This window comes from Bubalus bubalis, chromosome 15, assembly GCF_019923935.1.
Source record: "Bubalus bubalis isolate 160015118507 breed Murrah chromosome 15, NDDB_SH_1, whole genome shotgun sequence".
Taxonomy (NCBI): Eukaryota; Metazoa; Chordata; class Mammalia; order Artiodactyla; family Bovidae; genus Bubalus; species Bubalus bubalis.
In genome coordinates, this window is record NC_059171.1 from 46,641,524 (window position 1) to 46,655,120 (window position 13,597).

The following is a 13,597-nucleotide window of genomic DNA, read 5'->3' on the forward strand; positions in this document are numbered from 1 at the left end:
GCTCTAATTGAGTGACCTCATGAGCATGGTTATCTGGGTGATTAAGAAAGGATAGAGGTGAACTAAAATAAACTGTTGTAAGGTTTTCTGGGGCTCCCAAGGTGGTGCTAGTGGTAAGGAACCCACCTGCCAATGCAGGAGACATAAGAGATGTGGGTGGGATCCCTGGGTTGGGAAGATTCCCTGGAGGAGGGCATGGCAACCCACTCCAGTATTCTTGCCTGCAGAATCTCATAGACAGAGAAAGCTGGCAGGCTACAGTCCATGGAGTCGAAAAGAGTCAGACACGACTGAAGTGACTTAGCACATATGCAAGGTTTGTTTTTTATTATAAGTGAAATGTTATAAAATTATTTAAAGATAGAGTGAGGGAGTGAAGTTGCTCAGTTGTGTCCAACTCTTTGCAACCTCATGGACTATACAGTCCATGGAATTCTCCAGGTCAGAATAATGGAGTGGGCAGCCTTTCTCTTCTCCAGGGGATGTTCTCAACCCAGGGATCAAGCCAAGGTCTCCTGTATTGCAGGCAGATTCTGTACCAGCTGAGCCACCAAGGAAGCCCAAAAGAGAGTAGCAACATTAAATAAAAATTTTGAACAGATAGAGCAAGTAATAGTGACAAAAATAAAGTACAAAAACATTTAACCTATGCAAAATAAAACAAGAACAAGGAAACAAATAAAATGGGAAAAAACAGAAAACATTTAAACTGAATCACATATGTAATTAATTAATCACATAGGCAATTAATAAAAAAAACAATTAAAAGTCAGAAATAATCAAACTAGATTTAAAAAGTCCCCACTATATGTTGTCTATCAGCAACAAACATTAAATATAAAGACACATGTAATTTAAAAGTAAAAGGATTCAAAATGATATGTTATAAAATGCAAAATGTAAGAGAACTGAGGTGGCAATTTTTACATAAGACAAATTAGACTATGAACATAAATATTACATGGGATATATAGGATACATCATAATGTTTTTAATATATCAAAAGATGTAACAATATAGATTTAGTGAATTCCCATCAGAATCCAGTAATTTTTATTGTAGATACAGGCAAGAGTATTCTAAAATTTATATGGAAAGGTAAAGAACTAGAATAGCTAAAATTATTTTGAAAAAGAAAATTAAATGGGAGGAATTAGTCTACTCAAATTCAAGACTTATTATATAGCTACAGTAATCAAGACAGTGTGGTACCAGTGGAGAGAAAGACACATAGATGAATGGACAAGAACAAGGATTCAGAAATATTACCTGTGTAAACATGTCCATTTATTTTCTATCATGGTTAAATATACACATATATATAACATAAAATTTATTATTTTAATCATTTTTAAGTATGAATGAAAGCATTAATTATATTCACAATGCTGTATAACCACCACCACTATCTATTTCTAAAACTTTTCCATCACACAAGGAGAAAATTTAACCATTAAGCAATAACCCATTTACCTTTCATTGAAGACCTCTGACCAACTTTTTGTTTCTATGGGTTTTCCCACTCTAGATAATTCATACAAATGGAGTCACAATATTTATCCTTTCTGTGTGGTTTATTTCATGCAGCACAATATTTTCAAGGTTCATCCATCTTGTAGCATGTATCAGAACTTCATTCCTTTCTATGGCTGAATAATACTTCATTGTACACATATACATTGATCCTTGAACAAAGGAGAGGATAGGCATGCCCACCCTCCATACAGTTAAAAAATCCACCTATAACTTTAAGTCAACTGTCCTAATATACCCAGTGCCTCCATATTCGTGGTTATATACCTGTAGATTCAGCCAACTGTAGTATTTACTAGTGAAAAAAAAATCCACTGATATGTGGATCCTTGCAGTTCAAACTGGTGTTGTTCAAGAGTCAAATAATACTACATTTTGTTTAGCAATTCATCTGCTGATGGACACTTGAGTTGCTTTTACTTTTTGTCTATCATTAGTAATGCTACAATAAACATTTGCGTATCTGTTTCAGTCCATGTTCAAATATGTATATACTTGTAAGGGTTTTTAAGCATGTTGTTGTTGTTCAGTTGCTAAGTCATGTCTGACTCTTTACGATCCCATGGACAACAGCATGCCAGGTTCAGTTCAGTTCAGTTCAGTCGCTCAGTCATGTCCGACTCTTTGCAACCCCATGAATCGCAGCACGCCAGGCCTCCTTGTCCATCACCAACTCCCGGAGTTCACTCAAACTCACATCCATCGAGTCAGTGATGCCATCCAGCCATCTCATCCTCTGTTGTCCCCTTCTCCTGCTGCCCCCAATCCCTCCCAGCATCAGAGTCTTTTCCAATGAGTCAACTCTTTGCATGAGGTGGTCAAAGTACTGGAGTTTCAGCTTTAGCATCATTCCCTCCAAAGAAATCCCAGGGCTGATCTCCTTCAGAATGGACTGGCTGGATCTCCTTGCAGTCCAAGGGTTACCCAGTCCTTCACCATCTCCTGGAGTTTTAAATGTTAAGGTTTAAAAAAAAAAAAAAAAAAAAAAAAAAACTGGTTCAAATACACAAGAGTGGCAAATAACCCAAAAGAGAACTAGGCAAAAGAGAAAAATAATTGCACACTTCTTTTCACAAAAGAGTAAAAATGAATGGCAAATAAACATGGCAAAAGGGCTCAGCATTACTAGTAATCAGATAAATGAAAAACAAGAAAATAAGATACCCACACACATCTGCACATGCTTTTTTTCTACTTGGAAGACACATTGTGTCATATACTGCAGACATATACTTCTGACTGGCTATATCTTTTTCCTGGTTTCCCTCCATCCTCTGAAAGGACCTAAAAGCAATGACACTCTCATAGCAATCAGCACATCTAGTACAAAGATCTTGGTTTCTAAATCCCTTTCTCTACTAAAAGGAGCCAGCACTTCTTGCAAAAATGGCTGAATCTAGGCCTGAGGAAGGAAAAGTACAAGATGAACCTAGTGTATCTTGTGCAAAATATTAGTAGGGAAGTGTTCAAAGAATGACAGGATATGTCAGTGGGTCACAGGAAACAACATAAGGGACTTCCCCATGGTCAATACGTAACAATTTGAGCATCAAAATGAATAATAAAAATAATACATTATTACTGACTTTACAAAGGAGACAATGTGTTGATATATGGCAGAAACCAATAAAATATTGTAAAGCAATTATCCTCCAATTAAAAACAAATAAATTTAAAAAATAAAACAAAAAAACAAAAAGGAAGAGAGCACATTCTCAGGAGACAGAAAATTCCCTACAAGTGTTTTACATGCTAATTAACAACATTTTTCTGTACTCTCTACCCCCTGTGGATAGCAGGTCCTTTTCCTTTTCTATGTAAACAATTGTAGAGCAGAAGGTACACTCTGGGGAGTTACATGACATTCAGTATATTTCAGCGTTTCCAACGAAGAAAATCAAAGATTTACAAGATGAGTCCAGGTAGCACTCTACAGTTACAATACCTTTATGTCAGTTCAGTCAGTTCAGTCGCTCAGTCATGTCCGACTCTGAGACCCCATGAATCACAGCACGCCAGGCCTCCCTGTCCATCACCAACTCCCGGAGTTCACTCAGACTCAAGTCCATCGAGTCAGTGATGCCATCCAGCCATCTCATCCTCTGTCGTCCCCTTCTCCTCCTGCCCCCAATCCCTCCCAGCATCAGAGTCTATTCCAATGAGTCAACTCTTTGCATGAGGTGGCTAAAGTATTGGAGTTTCAGCTTTAGCATCATTCCTTCCAAAGAAATCCCAGGGCTGATCTCCTTCAGAATGGACTGGTTGGATCTCCTTGCAGTCCAAGGGACTCTCAAGAGTCTTCTCCAACACCACAGTTCAAAAGCATCAATTCTTCGGCACTCAGCTTTCTTCACAACTTCCAACTCTCACATCCATACATGACCACAGGAAAAACCATAGCCTTGACTAGACGAACCTTTGTTGGCAAAGTAATGTCTCTGCTTTTGAATATGCTATCTAGGTTGGTCATAACTTTCCTTCCAAAGAGTAAGCGTTTTTTAATTTCATGGCTGCAGTCACCATCTGCAGTGATTTTGGAGCCCAAAAAAATGAAGTCAGCTACTGTTTGCCCATCTATTTCCCATGAAGTGATGGGACCAGATGCCATGATCTTCGTTTTCTGAATGTTGAACTTTAAGCCAACTTTTTCACTCTCCACTTTCACTTTCATCAGGAGGCTTTTTAGTTCCTCTTCAGTTTCTGCCACAAGGGTGGTGTCATCTGCATATCTGAGGTTATTGATATTTCCAGTTACTGGAAACAGTGTGGCTCATGGAGTCAAGTAAATCACAAAGATGGAGTTACAGATAAAGTGTTTCACCACTTCATTCATTGTTTCGAGAAATATGTTCTATGGAGCCTTAGGGAAGGTGTACTAACAATAGTCAGGTATGCTTGGTCCATTCTCACCCCACAGCAGAAAGAGCAAAGCCAAGGATGAGGCAATTTGCCTCATGGACCCGAGCAAGTTCAAAATCCAAAGGTCATGCTCCATTTCTGCCACTGATTTACTCTGTAGTCAACTAATACTTGGGTGATACTAGTTTTCTCATCTGTTTTACACTTCACAGGATAAAACATGGAGATCTATGATATAGACAGAAAGAAAGTTAAATCAGAATCTAAGTGCATGGAGAGAATTTTGCTTTTGATCTCACTAACACTTTCAGACTTCTACCCGGGATTTGCATGGGGCTGTTTGAATCTTGAGCCTGGGTTATTTGCAATATATGAAACCCTGTGAGTGAGCAGTGAAGTTTACATTTGCAACGAGATCTTCCTCTGAAAGGATTGAGGCTGAACTACTATTTAACTTTCCATGTTTGGAAAAGGAACTGAAATAAGCACTTAAATTCCTTTCCCCCCATTTTTGTAATATGAGTCCAACTTCAGGAAAGCACTCCTCTTTCCCCACACAAAGAAAATTTTTATGTTCCTATCTGGCGTAGAGCTATCTAATGACCAAAGAAAATCCCAAGATCTCTTTTCCTGGAAAAGCCCTTCATTTTAATGGAACAGTCGGCCTGTCAGGGAGAACACAGCAAACTTAATTGGCAGCCTTGGAGCAGATGGTTTCTGGGGTCCATTCATGCACCTGATGTGGCTGAAAAAGTTATTGAAAGGACAACATGTGGTTTTCAAATTGTGGGGAACTGAATAGTATGGGAACTCCACTCTTCTAACTTTCGATGTCATTTGGCATTTGTCAAACTGTTATTTCTCAGATTTATTCTGTGAATAAAGACATCCCAGAGTGGAACTGAAGGCATTCTTTATGATACCTATTTTGGACACTCAGTTTCTCAATAAATTCTCAAATGACTCTCAACTTTAAAAAGCTAGGACTTCCCCAGTTTGTGCTGTTTAATATCAATATTCTAAAGTGTAATGCTTTGTGTTCAGCCAAGTGCTTTTGTATTTACTATCCATTCATTTACTCATTTAACAAATACTGTGCATCTCCAAAACACAAGATGCTGCAGGGAATACAAAATTACTGACCTCATCTTTTTGCTAGGGAGCTTAAAATCCAGAAAAGGGGGAACAGCACCATTTAATTTATTAGTGAAACACAGACTGGGATAATAAGAGAAGTATTAAGTGCCTTGAGAATGCAAAGGAGGGGGGGATCCCCTAGATTTGGAACAACAGTTGAAAGCTTTGTAGGAGAGAGCGCACTTGCTCTGAAGGCTAAGGAGGATTTCACAGGCGAAGCTGTAGGATGGTGAGATGGCAACAGCAAAAGCAATGCTATCCAGACAGAAACATGTGCAACAAGTACACTGAGAGTCAGTCTAATCAAAATGGCTCTGTTGCTGACTATGGCAATCTACTGCTGCTCAAAGTAAATTATTTGGACCCCAGCACTCCAATAATTTTTAATTGTTAATGGTTTCATGCTATTCCTATAATAATGCCTCAAAATGAAGAAAACAATGAATAATATAGTACAGTACATCAATATTTAAAGAATACGAACTATATTTGGAATGGAACAAGAACATTACCATATATGTTACATTTTCACAGGGTCAAACTTCAAATAGATAAATGTTGCTTTGAAAGAATGGTCCATGGGCTTTCCTGGTGGTTCAGCTGGTAAAGAATCCACCTGCAATGCAGGATACCTGGGTTCAATCCCTGTGTAGAGAAGATGCCCTGGAGAAGGGAATGGCTACCCACTCTAGTATTCTGGCCTGGAGAATTCTATGGACTGTAGGGCCACAAAAAGTCAGACACAACTGAGCAACTTTTGCTTCACTTCACTTCCATGACATTAGAACTTAAGTATTTTAAATTAATGGCCACTAGATTTTCCAGGCTTTTATTTCCTAATCTGCAAAGCAGGGGTCACTTGATCCAAATGACTCCTTCCAGCTGTATGATTCTCCAAACACACCTTAATCAATAGCACCCAGCTATACGTTATCAGTTGCATTCCACATATTGTCCAAATGCAATCAGTTCTCAAACATCAATAATTTTACAAGAGTATTATTTTTTAGGTTAAGAGACAAGAAAGTGGTGCCCAGATACAGAAATGTCGAAAATAACCATCTGGAGATTGTGCTGAGAAAACCCATCAGACCACTTGCGCTCTGGCCTGAGAGCCAAACACATCAAGGAGGAGAGGAAACAGATGTGGTGGAGGGGGAAGTGCTCTGACTGGGAATAGGAAATGCACTCTGTTCTCAGCTCTGCTGGACTAGCTGTGGGACCCTGGATAAGTCCTTTCAGCTCTCTGGGCCCCAGGCTCCCTGGCTATAGAGAAATCGACCTTTGATCCAACTGAGTGCTTGAAAATCTATGATTCAAAATGAGACATATGATTCAACATCTTGGTGCCAGATCACAGCAACAATGCTCAGCTTCCCAGGTGGCTCAGTGGTAAAGAATCCTCCTGCCAGTGCAAGAGCCACAGGAGATATGGGTTCCTCCTGGGTTGGGAAGATCCCCTGAAGGAGGACATGTCAACCCACTCCAGTATGCTTGCCTGGGAAATCCCATGGATAGGGGAGCTTGGCAGACTACAGTCCATGGGGTCACAAAGAGTCAGATACGACTGAGCAACTGAACACACCACCAAAAGCATGTATATCATTATTTTATACTGGCACTTTATACCATCCAGGAAGCCTTTCTTACCATCCCTTCTGTTCCAGCCCAGTTTTCCACTTTTATGGCTTAGTCTTCTGATGAAAACTAATTGTTCCCAGTAGTGTAAATGTTCCTGCTTATCTCCTAAGCCCTTCCAACAGGGTTTCTGAAGTTTGTGGGTTACCTGTGTCTCCTGTTCCACTCAGTTATGTGGGAAACAAGACTATCTTGATGCTTCCTATTGCTAAAAATGGCATGCATTCAGTCCAGACTTCCAAGTTATAACCCCAGAAGATATGCAGAAAAATAATTGAAACTCACAACAGCTGCAGTCCCTGCTAGGTCCTTAAATTTCTAGTAATTCATTACTAAGGGGAACTTAGCAAACGTGAGCCTTTCATTTGTTTGTGAAGGTCATGAAATGAGCACAAAAAAATGAAAGGTTATGACAGTTTACAGAACATATATATTTATGAAACAATTATTAGTAGGAAGATGTTCTACCTGGCATTATGGTAACTTTTATCCCTACCTCACATGAATTATATCGCTGGGTGAAAAGAAAAGGAATCCAAAATTAAATTCCTGTTCGTCAAGAAAGTTTAGCTTCATTTTTAGCTAAAATAGCTACAGAGTGAACTTCATATGGACATTATTTTTCGCTAAGCAGTCTGTGTGTGTGTGTGTGTGTAATTTTGCTTATCTCATTCATTCATTCATTGATCTAAGGCACCCAGTTTATAACTGGTTCAGAGCCTCAGGTGAGAGTATAGTCACTCAATAGACACAGTAATAGATACTGAAGGTAAATAACAGTCTCCTTCTACCTGTAAATTTACTCATTAATTTTGTAAGATATTTTAATAAACATCCCTCTCATCTTGCCTCCCCACAAACATGCTTTTTAAAAGAATTTTACAAGTTTTTTAATTATCATGTAAATTTCTTGTGTAAAAACTGAAAAACTTGTATATTCTTTCCCACTTCATTTATTTGTTGGTTAAAATGGCTATGGGCTTCCTGCGTGGCTCAGTGGTAAAGAATCCACCTGCCAATTCAGAAGGAGCCTCAGGAGACTCGGGTTCCATCCCTGGTTCGGGAAGATCTCCCAGAGGAGGAAATGACAACCCACTTCAGTATTCTTGCCTGGAGAATCCCATGGTCAGAGGAGCCTGGTGGGCTACAGTCCACGGGATTGCAGAAGAGTCAGACACCACTTAGCAACTGAGCACGCACATAAAACAGCTACAGGACACACTCTGGAGTGAATTTTAAGGCAAAGGAAGATATATATAATCTGGTGAATATGTAATATTTTCAGAGCTAAAGAAGAAACAGAAAATAAAAAGCTTGTGAAATGAATAGAATGGAAGGCACAAAGTATGTTCCAGAAATGCTCTAGATTGGGCTGAGGCTGGTGGATAGCAGGGCCCAGGCTTTTGAAGGCTAAGAAGGAGGACAATTGCATGACTGCATGGTGGAGATTTAGTCAGAGCGGTTAGTGAGAATGTGGAGGGCTCACAGTGGCAGCCACTAGCAGTTTCAAAGTCCTCCAGGAGAGACATGTAGATGTCGAGATGAGTGGGGGTGAGTGTGGAGGGCAGATGGAAGGTTTGTTGTTCAGTGCTACACGGTACGAGAAGCCAGCATTCCTGAGCCTTAAACTGCATTAATCCCTGGCTGTAATCCTGGGAAACAGCTCCTATTACTAGGTTTTTAATCAATAAAAATATCTTAAAACTAAAGCATATTATGACACCACTCTAATGGCAGAAAGTGAAGAGGAACTAAAGAGTCTCTTAAAGAGGGTGAAAGAGGAGAGTGAAAAAGCTGGCTTAAAACTCAACATTCAAAAAACTAAGATCATGGCATTCAGTCCCATCACTTCATGGCAAATGGATGGGGAAAAAGTGGAAACAGTGGCAGATTTTATTTTGGGGGGCTCCAAAACACTGCCATCAGTGATTGCAGTCATGAAATTAAAAGACACTTACTCCTTGGAAGAAAAGCTATGACAAACCTAGACAGTGTGTTAAAGAGCAGAGATATCACTTTGCCAACAAAGGTCCATACAGTCAAAGCTATGATTTTCCAGTAGTCATGTATGGATGTGAGAGTTGGGCCATAAGAAGGTTGAGCACCAAAGAATTGTGAAGGTTCTTAAGAGTCCCTTGGATAGTAAGGGTATCAAACCAGTCAATCCTAAAGGAAATCAACCCTGAATATTCATTGGAAGGACTGATGCTGAAGCTGAAGCTCCAATACTTTAGCCACCTAATGGGAAGAGCCAACTCACTGGAAAAGACCTTGATGCTGAGAAAAATTGAGGCAAGAAGAGAAGGGGCAACAGAGGATGAGATGTTTGGATGGCATCACTGACTCAATGGACATGACTTGGAGCAAACTTCAGGAGACAGACAGTGAAGGGCATGGAAGCCTGGAATGCTGCAATTCATGGGGTCAGACAGGACTTAGTGGCTGAACAACAACAAAGCATAAGCAATTAAGTCACCTTCTCAACATCTCAAAGCTAGTTTGTGCCTGAGTCAGTGCTCACCCTCATGTCTCCTCCAGTTCCAGAGTAGGGACACAGACTTGGCTTCTTCTCTGGTACCCTCCCTCAGTGCTTTGTTCTTCTGAGGCCCTGATTCTACTGGAAACTTACCACAAGAATAAGAGTTCTTTGTTACCCATGCAACGCTCCCACAAAGTGCTGTAAACCTCTCCAGGAACTTCACATCTGATTGAATCATTGCCCAATGCATGTGATAACGTACAGGGTCTTTGGTATCCTATGAATGTTGGCATCCTCTTACTTAGCTTACATTTGCCTCATATTTTGTTAATGTGGCCGGCAAGTCCTTTCTCAACAGACTACATTTTGGTGTCTAAAGAGAAAGGGAAAGACTTTGAATTTAGCTTATATTCTTTCTTTCTTTCCTTCCCCCTCCCCACCTTTCTTTCTTTCTTCCTTCCTTCTTTTTCTAAATGGTTCTATCCCCAGCACTAGCACCTGGAAATAAAACAGCATCTAATCTAATGAGTATAAATATTGTGTATGTATATGTGTATGTGTGTGTGTATGTGTGTGTTTGGGGGGGTTGAAAGGAAGAGAAATGTGTGAACTAGTATGATATGAACTTTAAATTTTTTGATTTATTATGAATTACTCCAGACATATAAACCTGCATGAATAGTAATACAATAAATGCCCCTATACTCATTTCTCATCTGAGGAAATAAAATCTTTCAAATACAGTTGAATTCCTCTAATGTTCCACTCCTAAATAAAGAAATACTTATTTTGTGATTAATTAACTAGAAAGTATAGTATCTGCTTCCATTTCATTTTCAAATTGACATTTTAAATTTCATTTTAAATTAACTTTTGAAAAATTTACTTCCATTAGTAATGAAAGATTCTGTCATCTTCTGTGACCCAATTCTTTGTGTATTTAGATGTCTTTCTGCCACTTCACACTGAAATCACCAAAACCAGAAATAACCAACTTCCCCACCAAACTGCCTTCCTCTCTGGGTTTCCCCACTCTGCAAGAAGCATCATGATTTTCTCAGGTCACCCAGGTCTGATGCGTGGATCATGTAGGATTCTTTCTTTCGCAGGGCCCCCTAAGCCTGATCAGTCTTCAGATGCTTCTGGTTTCTCTGTTTTTTCCCGTCTGTGTTGGTTCCCTGTTTCTCATCTCCTCAACCACACTCTAGCCCGGCAGTCCTCAAACTGTCATCCAGGGACCCGTGAGTGTCCCTAAGACTCTTTCAGAGTGTCCTGGGGTCAACCGATTTTCATGATAACTTTAGGCTGTTATTTGCCTTTTTCACTGTCTCTCACAAGCATGAGTGGACGCATGGCCACGGACTATGTAACATTCCAGCTGGATACTATTAAGCCAGGCAGTAAAGAAATTTGCAAAAGGGTAAAAGTCATTTTTCTCATTGTTTCTTATTTCAAAACCAAAGTTATTTTTTCATGAAAATGCTTGTATGTTAATACATAATGGGTTTATCATTTTAAAATAATTTAATATATATTTTAAAATTTATCTGTATTAACTTCAAATCTGATAAACATTGATAGATAAACACACACAAAAGGACCTTGGAGTCCTCCATCAATTTTAAGTGTATCAATGATCCCAAGACCAAAACTTGGAGAACTGCTTCTACACTACTCCAGGTCTTCACTGCCGTATCTCTGTCGCTTGTGCACACTGTTCTCAATGTATTTCCCAGCCTCCAGTCCTTCCCTTTTCTGTTTGCCTATACATGACTGCTGATTTCACCTTCTTAAGAAAACATTTTCTGCAGTACTATTTCCCTGCTCAGAATCCATTAATGTAGTCATCTTTAATTCCTAAAACTTTTTCAACTTTATCAGTTCTCTACTTTTATCCACCACAACTTCTCTTGCAAAACCATTCACTTGAGTCATCTACTGGTCAGCCCAACTGCACTGACCCCAGAGTATACCCATACTCTCATTCACCTCCCAACCTTTTTTTCAGATTGTTCTGTCTCCCAGTCCATCCCTGGACTCAGCACATCTCCTCTGCCCAGACTGAGTCAGCTCAGAGAACTGCAGAGTCAACAGTGTGTGCTGTACAGTCTGGTTTGAATTCCAGTTACCTCTGAACTGTGTGATATGGGCCATTCACCTTCTGGAATTATAAAACAGAAAATAGAGCACAATAGTACCTACTTCAAAGGGCTGCTGCAAAGATTACACCAGGCCATGTTTAATAACCATAGGTATTCAGTAAGTGGTAGGCAAAGTTGTTATCTAACTCCTGCCTAGGATTTCAGCTATTCCATGAAGGCTTCTCAGTCTTTTCATCCAACACTGTTCTCGCTCTCTTCTACTCCACTTACTGGCCCAGAAGGTTCTGGCCCACACATCCCAAGTGAGACAGGAAGTGGCCATGAGGTCTCTCTCCTTTCTCCTCTTCTCCTCTCCTCTTTTTCTCTTTCCTCTCCTTTCCTCCCGACCCTTTCATTCTCTCTTCCCTCTCTTCCTCTCTCCACACATGTATCTGTTTCCTTAGAACTCCCCAGTGCTGTCACACCTGATTCAATACATCCAATGTGTGTGTCACTGCTTCTTTGCTTTCCATAAAATGATACACATAAGCCAATTCTCAGCTGAATTGGCAACATAAAATGCATTTGATCTATAACCTTTCATTCATCCTGCCCTTTGCAGAACAGCTAGACCAAGTCTTCCTCTAGGATAATAAATCCATTCATTTGAAAAAGGAAACTCAAACAGGAAACACTTTATATAGAGAGGCAGATCTGATGATAGAATCATCCAAACTACACAAAAATGAGGCCAAAGGTTGGCTGATTCTGGCTACAAATCACTCCTACTGTGAAATGACTTCTAGCCACCCCCAACTTCTTAAAAGTGTGGTGGAAATTTACAAGCTTCGGAATCTTCAGTTAGGGCTCTGTCAGTAAGGGATGCATGTGGATTGTTACAGGCTAAAGCCTCCACCTTGGAGTCCAGACTTGTCCTATCAGCTCTGAGGTCAGAGGCGGCTGCTTCATAACTGAGTTGGTCCTTTGACCTCTGGAGATCAGCATTATGGTCTGCTAAATGGACCACAGTTGTCAAGGGGTCAGATTATATATAAATACACACACATATATATAATATATATTTATATATAATTTGATCCCTTAACAACCATGATCCATATATAATAATATATGTTATAATATATTATATAATATGTATCATTTAATATGTATACTATATATATAATTTTATATAAAATATATATTATATATAATTTGCTCCCTTAAGAACCATGGTCCATTTAGGAGACCATAATGCTGATCTCCAGAGGTCAAAGGATCAACTCACAGTCATGGAGCAGCCATCCATTTTATGGGTTTCTCTGGCTTCCCTCGTGGCTCATACAATAGAGAATCCACCTGCAGTGTTGGAGACTTGGGTTCAACCCCTGGGCTGGGAAGATCCCCTGAAGAAGGGAATGTCTACCCACTCCAGTATTCTTGCCTGAAGAATTCCATGGACAGAGGAGCCTGGTGGTCTACAGTCCATGGGGTAGCAAAGAGTTGGACACAACTGAGTGACTTTCATTGGTGGCTCAGATGGTAAAGAATGTGCCTGCAATGTAGGAGACCTATGTTTGATCTCTGGGTTGGGAAGATCCCCCAGAGAAGGGAATGGCTACCCACTCCAGTATTGTTTGACTGGAGAATTCCATGGACAGAGGGGCCTGGCAGGCTACAGCCCATGGGGTAGCAAAGAGTCAGACACAATTAAGCTTGACTAACAATATATTTCATAAGATTGGTGTGTAATGCTGAAAGCCACCTAACACTTCAAACTTCAGAAGTTAAAATTCTTAAAGGTTTGTATATATCAGTCTTGAAAGGCTTCAATATTTTTAAAACTATATCCACAAATGACCTAAAAAAT

At 39.7% G+C, this 13,597-nt stretch overlaps 1 long non-coding RNA gene across 2 annotated transcripts in view; it reads right to left on the reverse strand.

The window, feature by feature from the left end:
- LOC102393072 overlaps nucleotides 1-13,597 on the reverse strand; it is a 139,724-nt gene that overhangs the window by 62,091 nt on the left and 64,036 nt on the right. Inside the window, exon 4 of one of the 2 annotated variants that reach the window (XR_006544945.1) lies at nucleotides 4,193-4,620. The exons of the other annotated variant lie outside the window; for it this stretch is intronic. This is a non-coding gene — a long non-coding RNA (uncharacterized LOC102393072). Of the gene's footprint in view, nucleotides 1-4,192; nucleotides 4,621-13,597 lie in introns of those variants that run through there. 2 annotated transcript variants of the gene reach the window in all.